Genomic DNA, 13,069 nt, shown 5'->3' with positions numbered 1-13,069 from the left:
CTGATGTTTTGCTGTAATTCTTGGCTGATTGTTAGACTTAGGCTATAAGGGCTAGTAGTAATAAAGTTGGGAATTCTGTCTGTCGGAGGTCACATTTGCTAGAATCAGACTCTGAGGTGAGAATTTGAATATAAGTGATTTCTTGGAACAGTGCTGTGAGGAGAAATGTAGTGAGGGAAGCTGATAGGGCAGATGAAGGAGGCAAGCTACAACTAATGCCAAAGACAGTCCTGGACCATATTGCCCCACAGAGTTGGTCCCAGCTGGGGTACATGGCCTGTTTATTTATATTTCCTTGTCTTTTGTATTTTGTTAAATATATAAGTCAGTCAGTCTACAGAGGCAGGTTGATAGGCGCAAAGAGGACAGCTATTAACCATTAAAAGCCAATATTCCATTTTTAATTTTTTTAGAAACGTCAATACTTTTTTTTTCCCCCACAGTGGTTATACAAATATACATTCTCAACAGTATACAAAAGTTACCTTTTCACCACATCCTCACTAAACACTTATTATCTCTTGTCCCTTAAATAGTAGTGTAACAGGCCTGAGATTTGCATTCCTCTGATTTTTAGTGATGTTGATCATCATTTCATTACATGTTGGCTTTTTCGAATGTCTCCTTTGGCAATATCTTTATCCAGTTCCTTTACCTATTTTCTAGTTGGAAAAATAAGTGAAAACAGGAAATTTAAAAAATATGCACCCCCAACATCAATCACAATAGCCAAAATAGGAAAACAATCCAACTGTTTGTGAACGGATGTATGGATAAAAAAAGTAAACACGCACATAATCATAGTCATAGAAGTCTAAAATCAGTGTATGGTGGGGCTTAATTTCCTCCTCTGCAGGCTGAGGAAGAATATACACACACACACACACACACACACACACACACACTCTCAAATACTCTTCAGTCGTGAAAAAGAATGAAATTGGAGGCTGAGGAAGAATGAATACACACACACACACACACACACTCAGTCATGAAAAAGAACGAAATCCTACCATTTGCAATAACACAACCTAATGCTATTTGTATGAGGAATCCTAAGAAGTAAACTTGTAAAAATAGAGAGCAGAATAGTGACTACTAAGAAGTAGAGGAAATGAGGAGTTGTTAGTTACAGAGTATAAACTTCAGTTAAAAGTTGAATAAGTTTTGGGCCTCTCTGGTAGCACAGGGGTTAAAGAGCACTATCAAGCTATTGCCAGCCACTGCAGCATGAGTTCCATCCCAGCTGACCAGGGAGCAAGCCACATGGCACAGCAGACCTCTCCTGTCTTGCCTGCTGCTCCCCTCAGCAGTGTATTTCAGTAGATCTGCCCGTTCTGCTCCCTACTCTCACTGATGAATCCTCTCACCTCCTGCACCTCTGGCTTATACCCCAATTCTTGTGTGCATAAATAAATAAATCTTTTAAAAAAATTAAAAAGTTAAATAAGTTCTGAGGATCTAATAGACAGCATTGTGATTATAGATACTAGCAATACTTGGAAGTTGTTAAGAAAATATATCAAATATTTTCACCACAATAAAGAAATGATAATTATGTGATGGGATGGAGGTATTACTAACACTAAGGTAGTCATCATGTTGCAATTTATAGCATTAAGTCAACATCTTGTATACTTTAGAGTTACACAATGTTCTATGTCAATTATATATCAATAAACATGAGAAAATGCCAATACTCTTAGCAGCTGAGGTCTGGCTATGTAGCCCAGTAAAGTGGACATGTGCTGAGATCAGCATATTCTGTCATGCTGGCCATGTATTTCAGGGATTAATCCTTAAAACTGTCAAAGAATTTCTTTCTGAAACATCAATTGTCACCCTCAGAAAGACAGCACTATAATTATAAATATAAAGAGATTAAGCTAAATTTAGGTTAAATTTTCACTCATATTTGACTGATAATAAGTCACAAATCTGTCAGTGCATATTTACACAAATTGCCCTATATAATTAATTTTGATTTTAAAGGTTGCAATTATCACATCCACATTCTCCTCCCATCTCAACTATCACATTGATTTTCTAGTATTCTTAAGCTGATTCTTGCGCAGCGAGAAGAATTTGGGTGTTCTAGAGAAATGAAAGAGCATATATATTACAGAAAGTTGAGGGGGAAAATGGCATAATTTAAAACCTTCCAGTAGGCAAGAACCCAATGGTAACCTCAAGAAGCAAAACCCTGCCAGTGCTCCCCAGTGAGGTGGGACCAGGCTCCTGCCAGTAACCCTTCAATCTCTGAGGAGTTGAAAAAGGAAAGCCCTCCTGTGCTGCTGGACCCCAATTCTATGGTTTGAGATCTGCCAGCATGTATGAACAGCAGGAGGAGTAGGAGCGCCCCAGAGGAGAGACAGCACCCCTACTCCATCCCTACCACCACCTCTGCCACTAGCTTCCTCCCTGGGCGACTTCCCTGGCCCTCCCTCAATGAGATCTGCCTTGGGATGGTGGCTCCACTGTGTTCCCCAACAGCCTAGGCACCCTGAAGTGCAGCACCTTCCTTGGTACCACAGTCCGAAAGAGGTAAGTTGCTGCCTTTTCAGGAGGCTGTCAGGCTGTCACTTGTGTCTACTGCTTCCATCAGTGCCCTGGCTCCTCACGGTGCTGCAGCACAAGGCCTGGGTGGAGAAGGCAACCAAGGGCACACTCTAGGTTTCTAGCTCTGCCATCAGGGAAGCACCCACAATTCTCTTCTCCACAAAACCCACATCCCACCTCACACATAATGTTGAGTCCAGCTCAGGCATGTTTTTCACTTTGGAGTTAGTACCCTGCTGTCTCTCCTTCAGGGACCAGAGGAAGACACAGAGTTGACAGTAATTCCACAGAAGGACCTGGGCAAGCAGCCACAAATGATATTGAAGAAAAAGATGCTGAAAGATTCAGATGAAGAAGAGGGAATGGATATCACTGAAAGGAGGTGGAGTACTTGTAGTCAAGATGATGAAATTGGCTCACGTGGGGAAAGGGAGGAGATGTTGAAGAGGCTGAGGCTAAAGAGAACCCCATTGTTTAGAGTTTCAGCAGGAAAGGGAAACTTCTCCATAAATCCTTGAAGGATTTTTGACAGCAAAGGTGAATTAGAATATGAATTTGAAGAACAGGGACAGGACGTAACACTTCCCTCTGCAGGGAGAGATTACCTGCAGATGAATCAACCTGAAAGCAGCTGGTGGTTGAACCACTCACTGGGGAAAGAAAAAAGAAGCAATGATCTGGTGCTTACTGGAAGCTTGCAGAATCCTAGATACTTTGGAATTGCTGTGACAAGAGGCAGTGTCTCAGAAAAGGAAAGTCATGAACTGAGAAAATGAACACTTTCATGACATATTTCTTGATTGGATGGTTCTGGTTGACAAGAAGTGTCTAAACTGAATGAAGAAGGCAGGGAAGGGGCCTCCCCTGGTGGCGCAGCAGTTGAGCACTGGGTTGCAAAGCTGCCGGCAGCCTCTGCAGCGCCAGTTTGATCCCCTGCCCCCTCCCTCCTCCTCCCCCCAGCCGCTGGCCTCTGGCGAGGGTTCCACATGGAGTGCAGACCTCTCCTGTGGTGCCCACTGCTCCCCTCAGCAGTGTATTAAGTCAGTCTGCCTGTTCTGTACCCCACTCTGTCTCTGGTGAATCCTCTCACCCTCCTGCGCTTCTGACTGTACCCAGTGCTTGTATAAATAAATAAATACATAAATCTTAAAAAAAAAAAAAAGAAGAAGAAGGCAGGGAAGATTGACAAGAACCCGAAAGCTCCACATCCTTGATTGCAAAGTTATGTGATGCTGAAAGGGACTCCCCGAAATTTCAAAGCACTAAAAGCATCAAGCAAAGCTCTACCAGAGGCCTCATTGCAGTACTTTTTAGTTGCACTCATGTCAGAAATGAAATCAGGGCCTGCTTTAGATGGTCCGTCCCTGAAGAATCTCCATCTGAGAACTTTTGAACTGAGGAAAGAACAACAGAGATTTACAGGGTTGATACACATTGTAAAGCCAGCAGAGATCCCAGAACTAAAAGTTAAAAAAAAAAAAAAAAACTGTAACGATATAAACAAAACAAAAACAAACAGACAATTATAAACCAGAGACATCCTGCAGGGGAGGAGGAGGGAGAGGGATCAGAGAGAGGGAGGGAGGAGCACAGGGGACTGTGGTGATGGTACACGGGTGAAATGGTGGAGGAAATTCTGTGGGGACTATACCTGAAGAAAAAAAAAGCAAACATTTGTTTAAAAATAAACAATGATGTAAAATATATATAAATAAATTTAAAATAATCAATAAATAAATAAAAGTAAAAAACCTGAGAGCTACACTAAAGATGTAGAAAACAAAGCTAAAAAGTTTAAATTGCCTCTCTCTGGTGCCATGAAAGGAGGGAGCAAATTCAAATTAAAAACTAAAACAGGGGCCTCCCCAGTGGTGCAGCAGGTTGAGTGCAGTGCTGTGAAGCTGTCCGCAGCCTCTGCAGTGCTGGTTCAATTTCCTGCTGACCAGGGAGATATCCACATGGTGCGGCAGACCTCTCCTGTCACGCCCACTGCTCCCCTCATCAGTATATTTCAGTCAGTCTGCCTGTTCTGCTCCCCACTTTGTCTCTGGTGAATCCTCTCACCCTCCTGCACCTCTAGCCTGTAACCCAGCTCTTGTATAAAAATAAATAAATCTTTAAAAGAAAAAACTGAAATAGTAGGGAAGTTATTACCCCAGATATGCTGAAAACGGTCATTGAAACATGTCTTGACTCATTCAAGAGGAAAGGAATAAAGATTATCAAGAGATTATGAATAGTTGTACCACATAAGGAACCCTCACCATCATCATCTTTGCTGATGAACTGAAAAGATGAACTGAAAAACTGGAAAGTTTCTGATCCAGGCAAATTTCCAACCACACTTTCCTCCAAATATGTAGAAGATGACCCCAACTACCATGAGTGGGGTCCACCCTGAAAACCAAAGTGGTCATTGTTAGACCCATCTTAATGACAAGTATCGTTGTTAACAGCTTCAGAATCCTAATGGAAGATTTTATGGGCCACATGACATGGAATATTGGGGAAAATAGATCGAGGGAATGTCCAGAGAATGGTCTCCAATGATCATTTGTAAAATATGGTGATTCATCTTTTCTTTCATGTCTTTGTCTTCCTAAATTTTCTACTCATCTGATTCTCCTGATTTTGGTACTTGTGTTTAAAAGAATTTGTGTATGTCTATTTTGAGAGTTATTTATAAATTTTAGTAAAGTGAGAATTAGTAAAGTGAGACTCACCCTATTAAAATGAGAAAATGAATAAAACTACAGTTCCAGTCACTCCTAGTCACCAGATCCATTTGGAAAAATAATGATACATTAGGTTAGAAAATGATGGATGGCAGAGCCCAGATCACAAAAGGCCTTGCATAACAAAAAGCTTGATCATTTTCTTAAGTTTCCTGAGGCTACTGTAACAAATTACCACAGGCTCAGTAACTTAAAACAATAATTTATTTTTTCACAGTTGTAGAGGCTAGAAATCTAAAATCAAGGTGTGGCAAGGCCACGCTCCCTCTTTGGTAGCTCTCAGGGAGAAGCCCTGATGTCTATTCTAGCTTCTGGTTGCTGCACGCAACCCTGGGCTGTGGCTCTGTCACTTTCAGCTCTGTCTTCACACTGCCTTCTTCTCTGTGGGTCTAAATCCTTCTGCCTCTTATAAAGATACTGTGCTGATATTTAGGATCCACCCCAATAATTCAGGATAGTCCTCTCATCTCATGATCCTTAATTACATCTGCAAAGACTCTTTTTCAAAGTAAAGTAACATCACAAGTTCCAGAGATTAGAATAGGCACCATCCTTGGAAGACATTATCTGTCCTTCACAGTGGAGATGTATGAAATCATAATGATCACATTTATGTTTTAGAGAAAAGAAGAACTCTACATTGTAAATATAGATTAGAGGAAGTGCTAGAGATAAGGTAAACTTACAAAAGGCTTGGTCAAGGTCAGATGGCTAATGATGAGAAATTTATTTTATTTATTTATTTATTTATTTATTTTACATCATTGTTCACTTTTTTTTTAAAGATTTATTTATTTATTTATACATACAAGCACTGGGTACAGTCAGAAGCGCGGGAGGGTGAGAGAATTTACCAGAGCCAGAGCGGGAGCAGAGCAGGCAGAAGGACCCAAGTACACTGCTGAGGGGAGCAGCGGGCGGCAGGAGAGGTCTGCGCAGGAGAGGTCTGCGCGCCATGTGGAACCCTCCTCTGGTGGCCGGGGAGCAGGCGGGGATTGAACCAGCACTGAAGAGGCTGCAGGCAGCTTTGCAACCCAGTGCTCAACCGCTGCGCCACCAGGGAGGCCCTCATTGTTCACTTTTAAACAATGTTTGCTTCTCCCTCCCCTGACTGTGGTGATGATGCATGGGTACATTGGTGAAGAGAAATTTATATATACTGCTGAGAAATTATATGGGTGGTAGGGAAGTAAAGAAGTGACCAAAGATAAAATTGACAGAATTTACGGACAGATTAAATGCATGGGTAAGTGAAATCTAGGTAACTGATGATTCCAGGAGTTCTAGGCTATGCAACTGGATAGACCATTCTCCTTTCATTGAGGTAGTCATAAAAAGAGAAGCAGGCTTGGGGCCTCCCGAGTGGCCGAGGGGTTACATCTCAGTGTTTTCTTTGCTGAGTCCGATCTCTGGCCAGGGAGCTAACCCACTGGCACGGTAGACCTCTCCTATCTCGCCCACTGCTCCCTCAGCAGTGTATTTCAGTAGATCCAGCTGTTCTGCTCCCCACTTTGTCTCTGGTGAATCCTCTCACTCCCACACTTCTGGCCTACAGTCCAGTGCTTCTATGCATAAAATAAAAATAAATCTTAAAAGAGAGAGAGAGAAGCAGGCTTAGTGAAAGGACTGAGTTCTTTTTGCAGAGGTGCAGGAGGAGGGATACAAGAGAAGAAATATACAATCCAAGATAGCTGTTAACAGATCTCACCAGAAGATGGCTCCCACACCTTTTCTTTGCTTCCTATTTCCTTCTTGGTTGGAAATAATTGCAATATTGACATGTGACTTAAATGTCTCTCTGTAGATTGACAAATGTGACAAATATAATGTAGAAATTATTTCTTGTTTTGTCTCTTTGGGGATTCAGAACATTATGTCAGAATTTTACATTAAATCAGGGAGGAGGAAGGCATACTGTACAGTCAGTTTATGATTATAGAATGTGTTGGGTTTTGAAATGACTGCAAGAAAAACAGGGGGAATTGTCTAAGACACAATCAAGTGTTGTATTCCTGTTGGTATCATCTAAAGATATTTTATAAGAAGACATGTTCCACTGTAACAATCTCAAAAGATAAGAGAGTCCCTGATACATCTGTAAAAGAGTTTAAGATGATCAAAGCACATCTTGCGGAATACATGCAGGTATCAGTCAGATGGGGATCAAAGTATCAGTTCTATTTCCAGTAAGGCTATCTTTGAAAATGTCATTTACGTGTAAACTAGCAGACTTCCTAATAATTCTTCTAAAATTTACTCCTTGGGAACTCTAACAGCAAGGTAGAGTTTGAATGGAGAAGTGGACATGTTGAGTTCACTCACCACATTGTGCAGCCCTTTCCCAGCTTTAATGTATTTTACTTCTAAACTCCCAGAAACTCTGAGTCTCTAGAGGGATTTCCATGAGTTACTGGAACATTTTGCACTTTCATATAGAGGTAGACATGGTGGGGGCAGTCTTTGATGAGTAGTGAACAGGTCAACTCTTTCAGATTCAGAACAACTTTGAGGCAGAACTTCTAAATCCCAGTTCCCCTGCTGTGTTAGGTGAATCTTAGGACTTGAGTCCTGCTTGACTTGTTTCTGTCTCTATTCTGCTTCCTCTATTCCTTTACTGCTTCCCACTGGGCACACTGTCTATTTAAATTACTTTTTCATGCATTCCTGCCTGGAAGGGTTACTTTGGAGGAACCCAACTTAACTCAGGGGTCTAGAACAGGCTCACCTACTCAGAGAGCTGCTTCCACTTTGGAATATGCAGCTCCACTTTTTCTTGCAAAGCCTTTCAATTCCAAACCTTTCCAGATGTCTTTTCTAAACTAGCAAGATTTGTTCCCTTTCAAGTTGAGTGCATTCTCTTTTGAAAACCATGAAAACACCACAGATGGCCTCATGATATAAATAATTAGTGATGAAGACAATTACTACTCATCTGTGATCAATCAAACTTCTTTTTATTTTGTCAACAATAAGCTGGACATAGTCATTATATTGCCCTTGGGTACAGCCACAAGTTTTAGAAGGTTGTTCTGTATTTCTGCCTTATGAGGTCATGTGCTGAATATTTATCTGAAATGTTACTATTCATATACACTCAGACCCTCTGTTTCTATGTTAATATTTTTCTTGGCAGTTGGTCACAGACTCTGCAACCAAAACTATGGTCTTTATAATAGCTTCACATTTCAGTACTTTTCTTAATATTCTCATAAAAAGAAACTGCTCTTCTGATGATTTAACTAAGATACCTAAAAAGGCAAAATTAGTCTCTCAATATCCTCTTTAACTATGGGGCAGATGACCTCTTGTTTTATATTCAGTTTTATAAGTTAATTTCATCATTCTCTCTGACCTTTATTGATTTGCTCTGGGATGATTATAGTTTATAACTCAATGATAATTTGATCCTAGAAGCACATAAAAATACATGATCATAAGCAGGATGATCAATGGGAAACATTCTGAATGAGGAGGCAGAGAACCTTAGCAATATTTCTACACCTGCTTTGACTCACTTAATTGACCAAGTATCAAATGAAGGCGCTTGGAATCATGATCTCCAATGTCTACATTAGCTCTTTAGCACCAAAGTCCTGTGGCTTTGGGAGTTTAGTTTGACCTGATTAGATAATCCATCAATTTCTGAACAATATTACTAATTTGTATTTATGATGTTTTACTGAACGTATGATTCTTGAATCACCAATATCAACATCAACTGAGGACCTTTTATAACTACAATTCACTTACCCCTCCCCAGACAAATTGAATCAGAAACTCTGGAGATGAGACCCAAAAATCTGATGCCTGACAAATTTTCCAACTCAGTGATTAATCAAGTATAAGTCAAAGATCACCATAGTGACAATGACCAAATTTTACCAGAAAGTCCAGTGGCCCGCAAAGTTACTAACTTGTAGTTTCCAAGAGACTTAGTTCAATGTGTCTGGAATAGCAGCCATGAGTATATCTTTTAAATAAACAATGCAGAAGAATTCAAGGAACACATTTCAGATAGTAAAAACATGAAAAGTGGAGACTGAGCTTTTCTTACCCAGCACACAGCAGAATGAGTGCTTAAGAACCGACTTAAGAAGGAAAGGAAGAAAGGATGGATGTGATGAAAGAGGTACAGAGAGCAAGAGAAAAAGCTGCATAGCATGTCACTGACACTCCCTCGAGGCTGGGAAATCAAGAGCAGTTATCAGTGCCAAACCTGCTGCATGTTCATTATGGAACAGTAAGTTCACTTAGTATTAGTTTAAGTAACAAATAGTGTTTGAGAATGTGTCATATTTTCATGTTTTTTTTTTTCATAAGTGATATTTTTTTTTCATAAGTGATACATATGTTCATTAATTATCATTCCTGCTGTTAAAATGTGAAGCCTATTGGTCCCCTCTGAATACTTAGAATTAACAACTCACTCTTAGCAAAAGGAATGTGGTGCAAGTGAGGTTGCATGGCTGCTGAGGTTAGGACAGGAAAGGCATTGCAGCTTCTACCTGACTCTCACACTCAGTCTGGAGGAAGCCAGTCCCCATGCTGTGAGGGCAATTAAATGGCCCATGGGAAGATTTATGGGAAAGTGAATCCTCCAGCCAATAGCTATCCCAATCCGCCAGCCACATCAGTAAGTTACGTTCTAAGTGGGTCCTCCAACACCTATCTACCATTTGGATAACAACAATCATTCAAGTATAACATATCTGTTCCAAGAATCATAGTCCCCTGGTTCCTGGAATAATAGGGGTTTATGAGAAGTTCTAGCAGTTTCGAATGGGTGAGTGGCATAGAAGAAACAAGATATCATATTGGGGCAAACTGCAGATTGGAATACTCTAGGGAATGTGCAAGTAATTGTCTGGCAATCAGAAAGAGGCAAGGATTTTTTTTTTTCTATATGACACCAAAAGCACAAAGAGTAAAAGCAAAAAATCGCCAAATGGGAGGGATTACATCAAACTAATAAACTTCTTCACAGAAAAATAAATAATTAGTGAAATAAAAGGCAATTTACATAATGGGGATAATCGAACTTGGTCAAAGGGTACAAACACCCAGCTATAAAATAAGTTCTGAGGATCCCATGTACAGCACGCTGACTATAGTTAACAATACCGCTTTGTAACTAGAAGGTTGTCAAGGGTAGATCTTAAATGTTATCAGCACACATCAAAAAAGTATGTTTACTAATATTATGTGTTACTCATTTTATAGTACATCTGTGTGTGAAGTCACTATTTTGTATGTTAGGTGTCAGTATTACTATACCATTTCAATAAAGCTGGCAAAAAAAAAAAAATAAGCCCTTTGCACAATGAAAAAAAACCTTTTCCTTGTTAAGAAAAAAAACCCCTGCATTTTCAAAAATCAAAATGAAGGTATCATTTTCTCATTCCCTTATAACTAATTCCATTTATTCTATAATCCCATTTTTTACTAAGGACAAGAATGCAGAAATGTGCTATTTCATGGTAATCTAGTTCCTTGCTTAAAGACTATTTAGGCTTTTCTGCTGAAACATTTTATGAATTTAATGTCTATTGTGCCTATAATTGTTTCATCAATCCCCCTTCTTTTCTGAGGGAATTTCTCAGTATGAGGGACAATTCTGTGTATGGTTTAGTTGCAATCCCGGTGAGTAGCATGTAGTCAACATGCTCTCCTATGGGTCATAGGTAGCCTCTGAGTTGTTTTCCTATCTGGTCCATTCAGGTTTAGGGGAAGGTTTTCATGGCACCTTCTGTTTGCCTCCAATCAGGACAGTGCATTCCGCAGCCTCTTCCTATCCAATCTACATCCACCTTCAACTCAGATAAGTCACGATGAAGAGTCCTCAAGTTTTCATTAAAACTATGACAATGAATTCATATGAACTGGGACATCCTTTGTACCAAGTTCCTCTTCAAAGTTGGTCTTCTGGAAATCTCCATGCTTTTCTCTTTTCCCCAAAGTTTTTCTTTCTCCATTGTACTTACTGTCAAATTCATTCAAAGAATACCAAAGTGTAACCAATCTAATTTTTTTTTCATCATGGAAATCATTTCCACAAATTTTCTCTGTAGATAACTTGGTATTATCCTTTCAGATACTCTTTGATGCTTGTCACTCATTGGAGGAGTGGTATTTGTTGCTTAAAAAGGGCAGCAAAGTTGGAGTTAATTTTTTGAAATTTCCAACTAGAATATTTTTAATGGATAGTAGAGGTTGTATTATTGAAATAGGAGACTGCAGGATCCACGTTTTTTAAATAAAAAAATATTCCTTTTGGGCCTCCCTGGTGGTGCAAGGGGTTGGGACTCAGCCTATGAGGCTGTCTGCAGCCACTGCAGCATGAGTTTGATCCCCGGCTGGCCGGGGAGAGCAACCCACATGGTGCAGCAGACCTCTCCTGACTCGCCTGCTGCTCCCCTCAGCAGTGTACTTCAGTCAGTCTGCCTATTCTATTCCCCACTCTGTCTGGTGAATCCTCTCACACCCCCACACCTCTTGCCTGTACCCCAGTTCTTGTATGCATAAATAAATAAATCTTTAAAAAATATTCCTTTTAAATCCAAGACATGGATTTGAATATTGAGGGTTTAAGGAGGCTGAAGGACTGAGGCATCATATTTATACCATAAGCCAGTAGCACAGGGAGGAATGCACAAGAGTGTAGAAGTAATTTCCTGGGCTAAAATTAATGCAAATTGTTGTGGGAAGAATGAGTAATGAAAAAAGGAAGCAAGAGAGAAGATCTTGAGCTTTTACTCACCTACGGTGAGGTTCTGAGGTGTGGAGGGAAGAACTCAACTGAATTTCAGTTTATAGGGGATGCTGTTGGTGCCTCACTCAAATCCCCTTCACCTGCAGGCACCCCTATACTACAGCTGCTGAGTGTTGTTTGCTAACATTCAGAATTGCATCCCAAATTTTCTTCCATGAGCCCATATGGGCAGCAGCACAGAAGCATATAACAGAGATTCCTAAGTGTTTGATTCGATGAGGCACCACCTCCCATATGGCTCCACAGTAGGAATTATAAGCCAACAGGAATTTATATCCTTCCAACTCAGAATAAGGAATGAGTTAGGAGAGGTAGAATCCTACTGAAATTTAAAACAGAAGTGACTGAGTTTACTTTGAGCAAGATTAGATTTTCTGACATTAGAGTGATCTAAAGGTAAGTTCAGTCAAAGAAAGTTCTATTTTTTTTTTAATTTATAAAGCTTTGAGGTGTTACTGTGTCTACAATTTTATATAACATGCTTTATTAGGGAATAAATGTCTTGGTGGTCTTAGCTTGTTGACAGGACATGTCATTACATAGCATGTATAGAACATAATTTATTTAGTCATTGTTTCACTGAAATCATTTAGGCTGTTCCTAATGATGCCATGAATATCTTTATATATAAACCCATTGTACTTCCCCATACAAAAGAGCATAAATAATGTTCTCTGATACCCAACATTTCCCACAATGTCTCAAGGGGTTGAAAGAAAGTAGATTTAAAGGGGCTTAGTACCAACAGAAACTCATCTATATTCTGAAATCCCAGAATCCCTTCCCTTTCTCATTCTATTTATGAAAGTTGAATAACATGAGTTGCAAAGTTAACATCTGCCCAACAAAAGCATTGCTCTCTCTCTCTCCCCAACTCTGTCACCTAAAATAAGAATCCTTGCTTAAAATCAGAGTGCTGCTCTAATTTATGAAAATCTATTTCTTTGACTCCAGTTGAAAATGCATGAAGGGTAAGTTCATATATGTACATCAAATGCTCCATCTT

The 13,069-nt window shown here is 39.9% G+C and overlaps 1 pseudogene; it reads left to right on the top strand.

Moving 5' to 3' along the window:
• The first annotated feature begins 2,448 nt into the window (after positions 1 to 2,448).
• LOC119237653 (kanadaptin-like) lies at positions 2,449 to 5,075 on the top strand (annotated as a pseudogene).
• Positions 5,076 to 13,069: the final 7,994 nt, after the last annotated feature.

Source organism: Talpa occidentalis, unplaced genomic scaffold (assembly GCF_014898055.3).
Source record: "Talpa occidentalis isolate TD23 unplaced genomic scaffold, MPIMG_talOcc4v2.1 talOcc4.10, whole genome shotgun sequence".
Taxonomy (NCBI): domain Eukaryota; kingdom Metazoa; phylum Chordata; class Mammalia; order Eulipotyphla; family Talpidae; genus Talpa; species Talpa occidentalis.
This window is presented reverse-complemented; position numbering and strand designations above follow the sequence as displayed.